Genomic DNA, 15500 nt, shown 5'->3' with positions numbered 1-15500 from the left:
CCTGGGAACCTTTAGTACCGTTCCTCACGTTGTAGTGACCTCCAACCATAAAACTATTCCATTGCTAATTCATAACTGCAATGCTGCCACTACTATGACGTTGAATGTAAATATCTGATATGTGACCCCCAAAGGGGTTGTGAGTCACAGGTTGAGAACCACTGCTCTAATAACCACGAACCAAAAAATGTATGTCCTTTATAAATTAGTCTCTGCTATTCTTTATAGAAGGAAAGGAGAGCTTAAAACAGATGTCACAAAGCCCCGCCTCCTAATGCAATCTCACTGGGAGGTAGGGCTTTGATTTTTGAATGTGAGGAGGTAGGCACACATTTAGTACATAAAAGCAACCACAGCTATTTAACGTTTGGTTGAGGCATAGACTTTAAAATCTTGTGCAATGCCAATTTTGAAACCTTTATATTTAGAATCAAGGATATTTGCTTTCACACCCCCTTTTGTGGGCATTTAACCAGCATTAATATTTTAATTAAACATTGTATTTCAGGCTTGCATTGATGTCTAAATGCCGTTGGAGTCTACGTTCTTTTCCGTGGTGCTCAGAAATTATATATTTGCTCCAACTGTGTAGACACATCATAGTTCCCAGGTGGGTAAGTACAGAGTTGCTCAGGGCCTTGCTTCTTTTCATCTTCTAATCAGCTATTCCTGGGGCACTGTTCCCACCTGTGTGGCTTAAAGCTGGAAATTCCATGTCTAGGTAGACATGTGACGAGATAATGCCCCAAAAAGAACTCTTTGGGGAAAAAAAAATAACTTGTCCCGTAAACATGTTTTTTTTTCCCATCTTTTTTTTTAATTAGGTATTTTCCTCATTTACATTTCCAATGCTATCCCAAAAGTCCCCCATACCCACCCCCCCAATCCCCTACCCACCCACTCCCACTTTTTGGCCCTGGCATTCCCCTGTACTGGGGCATATAAAGTTTGCAAGTCCAAAGGGCCTCTCTTTCCAGTGAAGACCGACTAGGCCATCTTTTGATACATATGCAGCTAGAGACAAGAGCTCCGGAGGGTACTGGGTAGTTCATATTGTTGTTCCACATATAGGGTTGCAGTTCCCTTTAGCTCCTTTGGTACTTTCTCTAGCTCCTCCCTGTAAACATGTTTTATCCTTCAGTGAAACTTGGCAACGAAGCTTCCATTGTCCCAAAGTGTAGACTAACCGTACTAACAGAACATTGCAATGTATTAGCCCACCCTCCCATGGGATTCAAACTGAGCGATTTGGAGAACTCTTTGTACCAGTTTGTAACCAGATTATCTTGGGTAAGGAAAAGGAGAAAGGAGGTGTTCTGTACACAGTGCCTACAGGAGAATAGATAGGAAAAAAGAGCATGGGGAGGCCTACGTGGTTACTACTGTGTCACAGAGGAGACATGCAAAGGGCAGAAGTGAGGAGACTACACATAGCCACATATCAACCAATGACCAACATGCAGTGCACAGATCAGGACTCTGAACTGCTTGCTGAGTCCCAACCAACTCCTAACTTTGGCCAGTCCCTGACATAATGTTCCTGTTCTCCACAGAGTCCTGAACTGATTCCTACAACACACACACACACACACACACACACACACACACACACACACACACACACAGAGAGAGAGAGAGAGAGAGAGAGAGAGAGAGAGAGAGAGAGAGAGGTGGAAATTCAGGTTCAGACAAGTTTAGCGCACTGCTGAAGTCAGAGATGGTGAGAGGTGAGGACCAATTGGGAATACAGAGCTGCCTTTTGAGCTAAATTTGGCAGCCCCAGGTTAGAGTGCTGCAGCCCACTAGTACCGAGGTGCATGTCAAACGCAGGAGGGCTTTCTGTCTTCCTCCTTAGCTTCCATCCTTCCCTCCTACTCATCTCCTTTTAAAAAGACACCTGTCTTACAGCTCTGGAGAAATCCACAGATTGGAGTGTACAGGTGAGGCTATCACAGGCAGGGTCTCAGAGCAGTTCCCCACCCCCACCCCCACCCCCATGAGCAACAGTCTGTGAGGAAGAGATCGAGGACAGAGAGCATCGACTGACTTATTTTAGAGCACACACAGAAATTCCGAAAATGGGGATTAGAGAGTTTCCAAGATGCTTTTGAACTCTAGCTATGAACTCATGGAAAAAAAAATTCCAAATGGAATCCAAGGTGGGAAAAGATGTACAAATACCTTCACAATGCTTTGGGCTTCATGAAGACCTCTGGCCCGACGCTCTGGCAGAGCAGTGTGAGAGAAACCTCTCTGGCAGGCACCTTTTTGTATGTACTATCTGGAAATATGCATTGCATTTCTTCCCTGGTTAGTTTCTGTTTCTGTTTATGAAGGAGGACCTTCCAGGGGATTGCGTGGGACCTCTCCCTTTTTGATCATATTTTATCATCAGAGACAGAAAAATGTACTGAACACAGGAAGATAGTTACTGCAGCAGAACTCCCTACTCCATTGCTAGGAGAGAGATTTATAGAGTGGACAAATGGGACAGAGAAGGAGCTGTGGGAGGGGAAGAGACATGTTAAGGCAGAGAAGTCAAGGTTTCAGGGTGGGACAGTTGAGTGGCACCAGGTAGTGGGATCAGAAGGTGAAGGAGTCAAAAACACATAAGACCAAGGCAAACAAAGACTCTTGGGGCCCTCCCAACACACCATCTACTTTGGGGTGTGCAGTCAACTGTGTGTGGATCCAATCCCATTTCTATCTAAAAGGGACAGCGAAGGGTAGCATGCTTAGAGTACAGCATGATCCTTCTTACATAATGATTTCTTTAAAACAAAAGGAATGAGGAGGAAAATCTTTTTTTTTATTAGAAAATTCTCTCAGACAGAAGGTTGGAAACAGCTAGCTCAAATAAAATTTAGTGTCTTCAAACTTTGAAAAGAAGGAAGAGAAAAAAAAATTAATCATGAGCAGTTCTTCAGTAGAAGAACTGAAAGCAGACGGCATTCATGTAATACCAGCCTACAAGGCTGCAGAGCCTCCAAATCCCTGCCACCATTTGTCAAATAACTGCTTCAACGCTTAGTTTCCCCCCAAATGCCCTCCTAAATATAGTGCCTTCCTTTTGGTCAGCATCCTAATCAATAAGATTGGGTCTCTCAAGCTGTATCCCATACTTTGAAGTCTCAGATTGACTCATAAGGAATTTCCATCCGTCCTCACAGCTGCTGAGAAGGGAGCCCTAGCAGAAGGAAGGAACGCGTGCTCTCCCCACACTTCCTTCCTGTCTGCGCTGTTCCTGGCTGGGTTGTGCAGATGCATCCCAGCGTCTCAGAGGTCACTCGGCACATTGTTCACAGTGTGGATGCATCTAGAGCATAGTGTGTTTAGAGCGGTATCCAGGTCTCATTTTTGTGCTAGATATTACCAGAAAATCTTATAAGCTGTGCAAAAATATTAATTATGAATACATTTACCATATCTTTATTTCACAAGTCCTGTCATTTTTTCTGTAACTGAGTGTATTTATTACTCTTTAAAAAAAATTCAAGTAGGAAGCAAGTGACAGTATTCTTGTGTAATTACTAAGTTGTGAGAAAAAAAATCTTTCTACAAAAGTTTTTGAGCTGAATATGGTGACAAACACCTGCAATTCTGTCAACCTGGAAGATTCAGACAGGAGGGTTATGAGTTGGAGGCCAGTCTGGCTTGTACATTAAGACATGTATCATCTATTCATGCCCCCACAAATGGGGTGACTCACAAGGTAAGACCTTTTAGAATAATGACTGACGTGTTCGGAACACAATGGACTCTGTGTTATTTGCTCTTGTAGAAGGGGCACTTTAGACTTTGCCTTATAGGACGATCAGTTGGAAAGTTCCAAGTCAGGATATGCCTTGCGTCTCTATGCCAGCACTGTGTCTATCCTCTGGCTTCATGTGTGAGTCGTAATATTGCTTAGGATGTCAGATTTGGTTTGTCTCTTATTCCCACGAGGTTCATGATGTACGTGGTCCTGTTTCTTTCCTCTTTCTGCATTCTTCACCGACTTTGAGAAACCCTTCTCAACTCCACAGTACTTGACACTTGGTGCTTTTAAAAGCAAAAGCAAAAGAACGAACACACAAGGAATAGACTCTGCTGTCTTAAGATAGGCAGTCAAAGAACTACCTGAAAACGTCTGAGATTTTATCTCTTCTAGAGAGTCTAATCTCAGGGAAGAACTGGGTGAGCAGAGAGTTCACGAGTGTATTCTTTTCATAAGATTCAAAAAGTTTAAAAAAAAAAAAGCCCGATGTCCAATTGCAAGGCAAGAGATAAAGATCAAAGACTTGTTTTATTACAATATTTTCATTTTTATTGAACAGATTCATTTTGGACTTTGGCTTGGTTTGGGAATGTTTACCTTTTAATAAGTGATCTGTTTAAATGTGGATCAGAGAACAAGGCTTTCTGTTTTACAGTTGAACTTTTGACCTTGGTGGGGGTGTGAACGGGTGGAGACTAAGAGGAAAGTCCGCTGTGTTTGTACTGAACTTTTTACCCATTTAAAAAAAAAAGAAAGAGAGAGATAGAGAGAGGCGAGTTTAAAGTTCACAGAGTTCACAGGAGGTCTCTATTGGGGATTTCTGGTATTATTAACTTCCTGACCTCAGATAATTAAAAAGGAAGAGCAGGGCCACCTCAGACTGTGACTCAACTTTGAACTCTTAACCTCGCCAGTAAAGCATTTCAATTGTAAATGGTAGACCCTGAAGCTTGCTTGCTGTGATCAACCAGTTTTCATCCCCGGTTACCAAGGCATAGACCCACAGAGGAGCCTGAGCGTCCCTTTGTATTTGCTTAACCTATTTTTTTTACCAGAAAGGACTGTGAACGCTCTATACTCAGAAATGACAGGCATTCTGGCGCACAAGTTGAGCGTCAAGGGTCACTGGATTGCAGAGCTAGAAGCAGCCTTAGATTACCTGGCCAGCTGCCTCAGCTGGGCTACTCTTAGAAGCCAGTAGGTCCAGTGACTTCAGGAATGTAGAAGCCACCCTGGTCATTTGGCTTTGTTTGTCTCCGTTCACAACGGGATGCAAGTGGCCTAGAGGGGGTATGACTTCTGTATTTTAATATTGAAATTCGTAAGGGGGAAGCAGTAAATTTGGTTCCCAAGTGACCTCTTTACTGATACTGGTTGCATAACCTCAGAAACTTTCCTAACTTTTCTAAGTAGTGATTTGCTTAGTTGGGGAGAGAATTCAGACTATGGGCTCTTGTTTGCATTTATGGTATTCCTTGTTGCGGTCATAGTTATTTATTTTGCTTTGTGGTGTCTTGGTGTTCATCTGTTTGGTTTTTGCAGAGCTGGAGGTTGAAATTAAGTCATTACAGTCTCATAAGTGATCTACAACTGAGCTTCACTCCAGGTCACCGTGAGAGTTCTGTAATTTACATTGAAACGCCATGCACACAATTCTAGGCAAGAAATGGGTTTTCTTTGGGTTGATGGCAATGATTTTAGAGTAATTGGTTAGGGCACATGGTCTTGACCTTCAGGATGAGGTTCTTTCTCCCTAATAAAGTCTGAGGGCTGGCAAGATTATTGCTCTGTGATTAACAACACATCTTGCCGGACCTCAGTTCACTTCCTCTCACCGTCATCAGGTGACTCACAACAACCTGGAACTCCAGTTCCAGAAGAGACAATGTCCTCTTCTGGCTTACACTGATACCTCATACAAATCACACACACACACACACACACACACACACACACACACACACACACACACAAATCATCTGAACAGAAAGGGGGCTATAATGCAAGAAGGAGTGGTGATAAGGAAGGGAAGGACAAGGGACAGGGACACAATGACCAGGAGAAAGAGATGACAAAGAGCCATTCACCTCCTTAGTTAGATGGAGACTCAGCAGGATCATGTGATACTGACAAAGTCAGCAGTACTTGTGACTCTGTCCCAGCCACACAGTGTTAATACAGAGGCTTAGCCAGGCAGCTCACTCTGGCACTGGGACAGCACGCAGCATGTACGACAGCGAACATTCTGTGGGGCCCACTCTCCAGTCTTGCTATTTGCTGACACCTTTATTGCCTCCAGAAAGCCACAGCACTCTCGTTCCCATCTGTTGGAAGTCCCTTCCAATGTGCTCCCTTCCAATATTCTGCCCTCCTTTTGCTAGAGAAAAAGAGACTCTCTCCATGTTGTTCTAAGTCTGCGAAATACTCAGCTTAGAAAGGAAGCAAATTTGGAATCCGACTGGTGACGATTTCCCAAGAAACAATGGCGAGTGGGGCTGTGCGATGTTGTGTGGGACCCTGATGCAGAGAGAGGTGGAGGGTGAGTGCAGAAAGATACATGGCTATCTGACTAGAGGCCCATCTGCATTGCCCCCAATGGAGTAACTGCCTGGTGAGAGTTACTAACAGCTCTGTCCAGCTCCACTGTAGCACAAATGCCTGCCCACACTATCATTCCACCCTAAATTCCTCTGCCCCACTTGTTCCTGAGAGCCAGCCTATGGCAGGTGATTTAAATTTGAGCCAGAGACTATGTTAGTGTGAATATGTCTGGTCAGGTAATTGAAGTTGCAGGCCAGTGGGCTGTAAATAACTGCTAACTGGGGGATCTGGTGGGCAAAACTCACCTAGTTGTTCTTCTGTGCCCAGGGAGCTATATTCATCCCCAGATCGCATCTACTGATTCTAAACTTGAGCTCATGCCTTCTGGTGTACAGAGTCCAGAGTGCAATCGCATTAACGTTATGGTCCCTTGGGGGAGGTCAAAGGTCACCAAGCAGGGCATGATCATCCTTGGGAAGCCAGCCCTTATTGTGGGCTTGTGTTCTCTTTCATCAAAACCTAGAAAGAAAATAAAGCCTTGGGTTCTGCCATCGGACACCTTCTATAGAGAAGAACTACATCACAATGGCAAATCTTTAGCTCTTGTGAAATGAAGGCGTGAGAGAGGAGTGGGGTTGGGGTTAGACGAAGCAGATACCCAGTGGCTTCATTTGAGGCCATGACTATGACTTTTTAAATTTACTTAAAAAATTATATATTTAAGACTGGGGAAACAAACAGCTAAGCACAGTCCAGAGAACCCAGGCTAGATACTTCAGTCTGTGAATGTTTCTGCAGTGAAGATCCCCCTACAGTGGATTCCAGGATCCCACTGCAAGGTTTGAGTGTGACCATGGGGAAGAACAGCTAAACACCTCTCCCTGCCGCCAAGCTGGTCTCGATCATCCAAGATCAGTGGACGAGCAGAGCCTGATGAGTACCCTTTACTGACTTCGCTGTTGAGTGAGTACCCTTGACTGACTTCCCTGCCTGCCCTCTCAGACTAAGACAGGGCCACTGCCCCAGCTCAGCTTGCAAGCCAAATCCTGTCTTAAAAGCAGCCAAAGGACTTCAGTTACTCTGTACTTACCTATTAGCAATATCGTCTATTTTGGCACAAATATAATTAACAGTGGTGTGTGTGTGTGCAAATTTACACCACCAAGAAGCCCCTCTTCTTGTTTGCCTCGGCTACATGTTTAGATAAAACAGATTCCTCTATATTTGGCTGATATTATTTCTGTGGTTTGACATGCCCAGCTGGCAAGAACAAGTCATTTTGGGGGATTAAATTCAGTAGAGTATCCAGGCAAGTGCCAGGGGACCCAAAGTCCTTAATGGAACGTTGGCAGACAAGACACCACTAATTGTAGAGCAGGTACAATGGGAGTGGGAGGCTGGTTCTGCAAGGAGCTGTAATCTTCTCTCTCCTTCTTCTTCCCAGCAGTGCTGAAACTGAACTAGTATCTAAATTAGGTGTTATTTCAGATTACAACTTGTCACACTTAATACAAGTGACACCATCAAGTGATTACCATCGAGTGATTACCATCGAGTGATACCAACTCGAAATTTGTTGGTATCCAGGGACAGCGATTGTTGGCCCATATAATCCTTCAACCAGTCACAGAATAACAGGTATTATGCCCACGAGAATGATGTGTCAGTCTCTGGACACTGGAATCTCTTAGTGACCTCTGAGATATAAAAGAATGAGTTACAAATTATCCCCTATAAAGGCCTGCTTATGGGAGCGCTAGACAGAGGCATGACACAGAGAAGCTTCAGTGAGTGTCAGAGGTCTTCTCCATGATTTAAGGTCTTCACTTGAAAACTGGATTTAATTCTCGTTGTGTAGAATCAAAAGACCTGACCCATTTTTTTTTTCCTGAGAGGAAATTCATGAGGTTCTCTATAAAGCTTTGGTAGCTGTATGGATGTATTTCCATTTTATTTCCCCTCAAGCTTGATCCTGTCTATTTCAGAGAAGATATTAGCTATTGACTATCCAACCAAATGTTCCACATCATATGGGATAGAAGATCAATTAAGTACGGCCTTCTTTGACCTATAGAGAGAAATACCTTATCATGCATAATTGCAATATAGTGGTAATTCTGGGAATAACTAAATCAGAAGATACTTTATGGTTCATTGGTTAATAAGAATCCTGAGGAGATGGCTCAGTGGTTAAAGCAGCTACCACATAAGCTTGAAGCCTAAAGTTGAGATCCTCAAAATCCATGGAAACACTGGGTGTGTGGCCAACCACCCACTGTCATTCCAGCCTCAGAAAGCTAAAGACAGGGACTTGAAGCAAGCAGGCAAGCCAGACGAGGCTGGTCAGCAAGCTCTGCATTAAATTAAAATTGCTTTCCTTGATGAATATGGTGGAAAGCAACCAAGAAAGACCCCTGACATCAGCTTCGGGCCCCACAGGCACTAGCACACACATACTAACACACAGAGAAGCATGCATACGTTCCCACACACAACACGCATAAACACTTAAGAATAAGAACCCTAGAACAAGGTTATTTCATTAATATAAAAACACAGATATAAATGGAAATTGAAAATTATACACAAATTTTAAAAAGTACACTGGCACTGCTTTATAAGAAACTAGTTGAGTTTTGCATGATGAAAATTGAAGGTGAGCATGTTGAACACATTCAAAATATGCTGTGTTCTACTCTCAAAAAATTAACTAAAATATCCTTTAAAAAACTGAAGTTGAATTAAACCAAGTTCCTTGGATCCTTGAAAAATGATAATGTTTGAAAAGAATTTTTTTTTCATCAAAGCTTCCAGGAAGCTAGAAACTTGTGGGTAAAAGGTTTAAATCATTGAAAATTGATCTGACATTTAATGGGAAACGTTGACTCTCTGAAGTCACAGAAGGTCAGTAGGTCGGGGAACTTCCATTACCTAACTTAGCTGACCTCCTTCCATGACATATGAGGGCATCGATCAAGGTTGTTATGCAGAATGGGAAGAAAGTTCTCAACCCTTCCTTTAATGTCTTTTTAAAAGTTGCATCTACAAAACTTATGTTTTGCTGTGACCTGCACAGCTGTCTGTTCTCAAAACAGAAGTTTACCTCCTCTTCCTCCTCCTTTTTATTGACTGTGCTCTGATGCAAAACGTCCATTCTTTTCTGGATGCTCTGCATCTAGGGTTCCTACACAGAACGTGGCTCCCTAGTTACATTTTGCCTCCACGTTTCATTATCTCCTCATCTCAGAGCCCGTAGTAAGATGGCGGTCCACTCGGCTGTTCTTTGATCTCAGTGGTCTTAGCACGTGGCCTGTTTGTGTTCTAGCAGTGCTTCCCTTCGTGTGATTTATTTTTAAAAAAATGGAGCATCAGCTTCCCTGTGCTGATGTTTGTGTATGCATAGCCTCTATTTTCTCTGTTTGGAGCCGATGGATTCCTTGGTTCATCCATTAGGACTGTGTCTTAGTTGACTGTGGCAATGTTAAACTTGGTTTCCTATGTCTAAACTGATTCTTCAAACTCAACAATGAAGAAGTATTTCAATTTATTTTCTAAGACTGTAGAAACATATAATGTTTTTCACTTTTCTAAAGGTCTTTAATGTATAGATTTTCTTATTTTACTCTCACAGTGTTTCTGTGAACATAATGTAGACTCGCTCATTAGTCAACCCGAACTCTTCCTCCAGCAGTTCCGCAGTTTGTTTTTCTTGCAGATAACTAACTCTGCCACAGGGTCAGTTAGTTTTGCAGAGACACACGGTCACAATAATCATTGTACTTTCCTCCAAAATTCACGCTCTTGGGGTAAGACGTGTATTATTGGTAGGACTTTGAGAGTGTATAGGGGGTGTGGTGTGGGTTGTGAATTGGCCACTAAAGTCTGTGCTCTCTTCATTCCACAGGAGATCATTGTAGCAGAAACAAAGCCACCTAGCTAGAGGCTGTCTTTTCCTGTTCCCTCCAGCAAGTTGTGATCACAGGACTATGCTATGTCCAATGAAGGATGAGCAAAGTTGCTGGATGTTACTCATGTAACTTACAGTTTCTGCTTCTCATGAGCAGAAAGGGTGACAGAAGAGTCTTGGCAGGTACAGGATGGCACAATACTCTTGTTCTGGATTGTCTATCCAAATGACAGTGGAGAGAAGAAAGAAAGACTTCTTCCTGTCCCCACCCATGAGAGAGAGAGAGAGAGAGAGAGAGAGAGAGAGAGAGAGAGAGTTAGTTCTTCCTGTCTTTATTTTAAAAAGCCTTTATTGTGTGTTCTGACATTTAGTGAGTATTCCCAGCAAGGAATTTGGAAGTGTATCTTTTTTTACTCACTGTAATGCACAGAACTGTTTATTACAATAAATGAGAATTGACCTAAAGGTAAATCAAGCCTATGGGTTCAAAGTAGAAGACAAGAGACCCCAGAGAAGAAAGCAACTCCCCATTTTTCATCTTTAGCCCTTTTCATCAGCCTGTGTGTTTTGTCTTTAATACGTGCCACTTGGACCTTTATCTTAGTAGGTCATCTTAAAAGTCTCGCATGCCAGATTCAAGAGAAATAGGACGATAAGCATCAACAACATCTATTGATGAAACAGGTACTTAATGTCCTTCTCCACAGCACACGTGCACTCTCACGAAAGCAGACTAGACTCCATGATGAGGCTCTCACATGATAGTGCGCCCTCGCCCCTAGATGATCCAGACCTGGCAGGGCTTCAGAAAAAGCCACATATTCTCACTAATTCAAAATGGCAAGAAACAACAATAAAGGTCAGCTCATTCTCCTCCTACCTGGTCAATAGGGCATGAAGCTTTATAGTTTGCTGGTGGAACCAGTTCTGTGAGTTTCCCACTCACCCATAAGACTAGCCTAAGGGAGAGAAATGTTCCAAGGGGAACAACCTCCAGAGCTGTGACAGAACTTGGAATTGGCTGTCTTAGATGAAGAGCTGAGGTTAGCATGTCATGTGAGATTTATTAAGATAAAGTTTGAACCTGGAACACTTGCGCTTTAAAAGTTTTTCATGAGAGCCCTAGTTTTCACTTCTGTTTTGGGCATGCGGAAGTGATGGTGGGGTGGTGTTCTGCTTATGGGTTCCTTGTTACTGACGTCTGGAGGACACTGGATTGATGCCTTGTTCTTCTAGCTTCTTGTCAGGACAGGAAATAATTATTTGTGGGTAGAAGACATGCTTCTTCCTCACTTTGGGGAGAAAAATAGCTTTAAAACAATTCCCATACATTACAAATATTATTAATTCATATATATGTGTATGCGTGTATGTATACATGTATGTGTGTATGCATGTGTGATATGTGCATATGTCTAAGCATGTATGTGGTGTCCATGTGTATGTGTAGTATGTGTGAGTTATGTGCACTTGTATATGTGTGTTATGTGTGTGTGTGTGTGTGTGTGTGTGAGAGAGAGAGAGAGAGAGAGAGAGAGAGAGTAAAAGGAGTAAAAAGGAGATGAAGGGAAGGAAAGGGAGGGGAGAGGAAAGGAGAGAGAAGAGAGAGGTAGAGGAAGGGAAGCCTGGAAGACAACATCTAATGTATATACGATAACAATGGGAGCTGAAACAGGTCTCAAAATGTTACTGTGACTTGGAGACCAAGCCTCATGTAGCTCAGGTTGTCTAGGAACTGGCTGAGGCAATCATCTGAACTATTGCTCTTCATGTTTTCACCTCTGGAGTGATGCTATGACAGGACTGCATATGTGACTATGTGTGTGTCACTACCTACTTGTGGGGTACCGATGGTCAAACCCAGAACCTCCTGCGTGCTAGCCTAGCATTCTGCCCCAGAGTACTGCATCCCCAGACCGACCTCATGAGTTCCTAAGGCACTCATATGACTTTCAAAGTGATTGAAGGCTAGCAAGCTGTTTGCACGTTTTAAATCCCGGTTCCTTTCAAATCGCGATGTCTCTCAATAGAGTCAAAGAATATTCTCACCATGACTGTCACAGCTGATATGGATGAGGAGAAAAGTGTGTGTGTGTGTGTGTGTGTGTGTGTATGTGTGTGCATGAATGTGTCCATGTATGTGTTTGTGTGCATGTATGTTTGTATGTATGTGTGTGTATGTATGTGTGTGCATGTATGTGTGTGTGCTTGTATGTGTGTGTGCATGTATGTGTATGTGTGCTTGTGTGTGTGTATGCATGTATGTGTGTGTATGTGTGTGTGCATGTATGTGTGTATGCATGTGTGTGTGCTTGTATGTGTGTGTATGTATGTATGTGTATGTATGTATGTGTGTGTGCATGTATGTGTGTGTATGCATGTGTGTGTATGTGTGTGTATGTGTATGAGTGTGTGTATGTGTATGTGTGTGTGTGTGTGTGTGTGTGTGTGTGTGTGTACGTGTGTGTGTACATGTGTTTGTCACATTTACCCTTTCTGTCCCAGCTAGGTCATGGAAAGTGCTCTGATACTGCTCCCTTCATTCAGCAGGTTGTCTGTTTTGATGGGGACAAATCACCTCTCTTCCCTCCGGGAAGTATTCTGGTGGAGCTGAATTCTGCCAGTGGTGGAGCTGCTGGATCTTATCAGAGCCACTGGGCCAATCTCTGCTGAGGGAAGAAAATCGTATTTTTGTTCAGTGATGGCTGAATAAGAAGAAAATAATCGGAATAAATATCCAGTTATATTCCATTTAAAGGGATGTAAAAAATGGAGAGGATGGAGACCTTGCCCTTAAACTCCGTGCTTGGAAGGAAAACTATATACATTTGTATTTACTTTTCATATTCAGGGTTGGGAATTTGAAGCGCGTTTCAGGACTTAATAACTGTGTGCTTATCTATTCACAAAAGTTGTTTTTCTTTTAAAAAGTTCTCTAACGACTTTGTATGAAGTGAGAGAAATCTTGCCCTTCCACTTAGGTACCTTCCCTTCTTCTGTCTCTTTCCTCTTCCTCTACCTTTCCTTCCTTCCCTCCCTCCCTCCCTCCCTCCCTCCCTCCCTCCCTCCCTCCCTCCCTCCCTTCCTTCCTTCCTTCCTTCCCTCCTTCCCGAGCCCTGCCTGCTCTGCCTCCAGCCTCTGTCTTTCATCCATCATCTTAGATACTGTAATAAGTTCGCATGGCTGTTCAGCTGTTGACTCGAAGGGATGCCTTCACTGCCCTCCCCAAGGATCTCGTCGTGTTTAAGACCTCTAGGTGCAGAAGCTTGGAAGTTCTGAACTGTTCCGTTGGCTTCTCTCTAGTGACTGCAGGACTGTGCGAGCTCAGGAATGCCAGACAGGCATGGGAAAGGAACTGGAAGTACAAGCTTTGTTCTCTTCAAATTAGTGCGGCTGCTTCTTTGCTCCTACACACACACTCACACACACACACACACACACACACACACACACACACACACACACACACACACCAGTGAAACCTGTTTGTAACTTCCCGTCATCCAAACTGGAGCGGAAAAAAAATTTCTGTCAGCAAACTGCCCACATTTTTTGTTACATAAATGGAGGAAAATAGGATTTGTTTTTACTTCTATTATTGTAAAAAAAAGTTGTTAAAACAAGAACGCAAAAGGAGACCCCACCACCACCACCACACCATGCTAGACAAAGCTCTGCCTGCAAAGAGAGTTAAAGGAAGCTTGAGTTACAGCAAAGGTCCCTAGCTCAGTTTTTAGTCTTTATCTCTTTTTCTTCAGCCTCTCACGGAAGGAGTGTGTTTCTCCTTCCAAGCAAGGGCAGCAGGGGCTGGCTTTTCTTGCAAGAGCTAAATTCTGTCTCATCAGAGGAGACAGGGTAGGTCAGAAAGGACACCACCTCTGAGGAGAGAGGCAGAGCTGGCAGGCAGGCCCACGGAAGACAAGACAGAGGAGCCTCTGAGAAGTCAGGGCGCTCTCTCCGCAGCACCACAAATTGCCACTCCGATTTAGAAATTACACATATGGCTTCTTGAGTCATGGCCAGAACCTTTTCTTATTTCTGTGTCACTAGTTTCACTGTTTGTTACATGTGACCTATTTTTTTTAAAGAGCTACAAATAAAAATTGAAAAAAACAAAAAACAAAAACCATGTAAGGGTATATGTGTTTATGTTGCGTATAAATGCAGGTATGTGCAGGTGTGTGGAGCCTAGAAGTCAACTTTGGCTGTATTCCTTAGTCATTCTCTACTCTAGTTTCTGAGACGGGCTTTCTCACTGAGCCCCAGTGATCCTTCTGTCTGCGCCTCCCTAGTGGGGCTGCACCTGTGGATTTCCTTTCCTTTTTTTTTTTTTATTTCTTTTTTTAATAGGTATTTATTTCATTTACATTTCCAATGCTATCCCAAAAGTCCCCCACACGCTCCCCCACCCACTCCCCCACCCACCCACTCCCACTTCTTGGCCCTGGCGTTCTCCTGTACTGAGACAGATAAAGTTTGCCCGACCAATGGGCCTCTCTTTCCACTGATGGCCGACTAGGCCATCTTCTGATTCATATGCAGCTAGAGACACAAGCTCTGGGGGGTACTGGTTAGTTCATATTGTTGTTCCACCTATAGGGTTGCAGACCCCTTCAGCTCCTTGGGTACTTTCTCTGGTTCCTCCATTGGGGGCCCTGTGTTCCATCCAATAGCTGACTGTGAGCATCCACTTCTGTGTTTGCTAGGCCCCGGCATAGTCTCACAAGAGACAGCTATATCAGGGTCCTTTCAGCAAAATCTTGCTAGTGTATGCAATGGTGTCAGTGTTTGGAAGCTGATTATGGGATGGATCCCCAGATATGGCAGTCTCTAGATGGTCCATCCTTTCATCTCAGCTCCAAACTGTGTCTCTGTAACTCCTTCAATGGGTGTTTTGTTCCCAATTCTAAGAAGGGGCAAAGTGTCCACACTTTGGTCTTCGTTCTTCTTGAGTTTCATGTGTTTAGCAAATTGTATCTTATATCTTGGGTATTCTAAGTTTCTGGGCTAATATCCACATATCAGTGAGTACATATTGTGCGAGTTCCTTTGTGATTGGGTTACCTCACTCAGGATGATACCCTCCAGGTCCATCCATTTGCCTAGGAATTTCATAAATTCATTTTTTAATAGCTGAGTAGTACTCCATTTTGTAAATGTACCACATTTTCTGTATCCATTCCTCTGTTGAGGGGCATCTGGGTTCTTTCCAGCTTCTGGCTATTATAAATAAGGCTGCTATGAACATAGTGGAGCATGTGTCCTTCTTACCAGTTGGGGCATCTTCTGGATATA

The 15500-nt window shown here is 43.3% G+C and overlaps 1 long non-coding RNA gene across 4 annotated transcripts in view; it reads left to right on the top strand.

The window, feature by feature from the left end:
- Positions 1–15500, top strand: part of Gm30507 — a 62630-nt gene that overhangs the window by 19704 nt on the left and 27426 nt on the right. The window contains exons 2-6 of one of the 4 annotated variants that reach the window (XR_876164.1): positions 509–610; positions 7097–7936; positions 10203–10388; positions 10810–10889; positions 12753–13224. This is a non-coding gene — a long non-coding RNA (predicted gene, 30507). Of the gene's footprint in view, positions 1–508; positions 615–7096; positions 7937–10202; positions 10890–12752; positions 13225–15500 lie in introns of those variants that run through there. The other 3 variants (XR_876163.1, XR_384971.2, XR_001782001.1) reach the window with 3 other exon arrangements.

This window comes from Mus musculus, chromosome 16, assembly GCF_000001635.26.
Source record: "Mus musculus strain C57BL/6J chromosome 16, GRCm38.p6 C57BL/6J".
NCBI lineage: Eukaryota > Metazoa > Chordata > Mammalia > Rodentia > Muridae > Mus > Mus musculus.
Note: the sequence above shows the minus strand (reverse complement) of the source record. Positions and strands in the feature narration are given on the sequence as shown.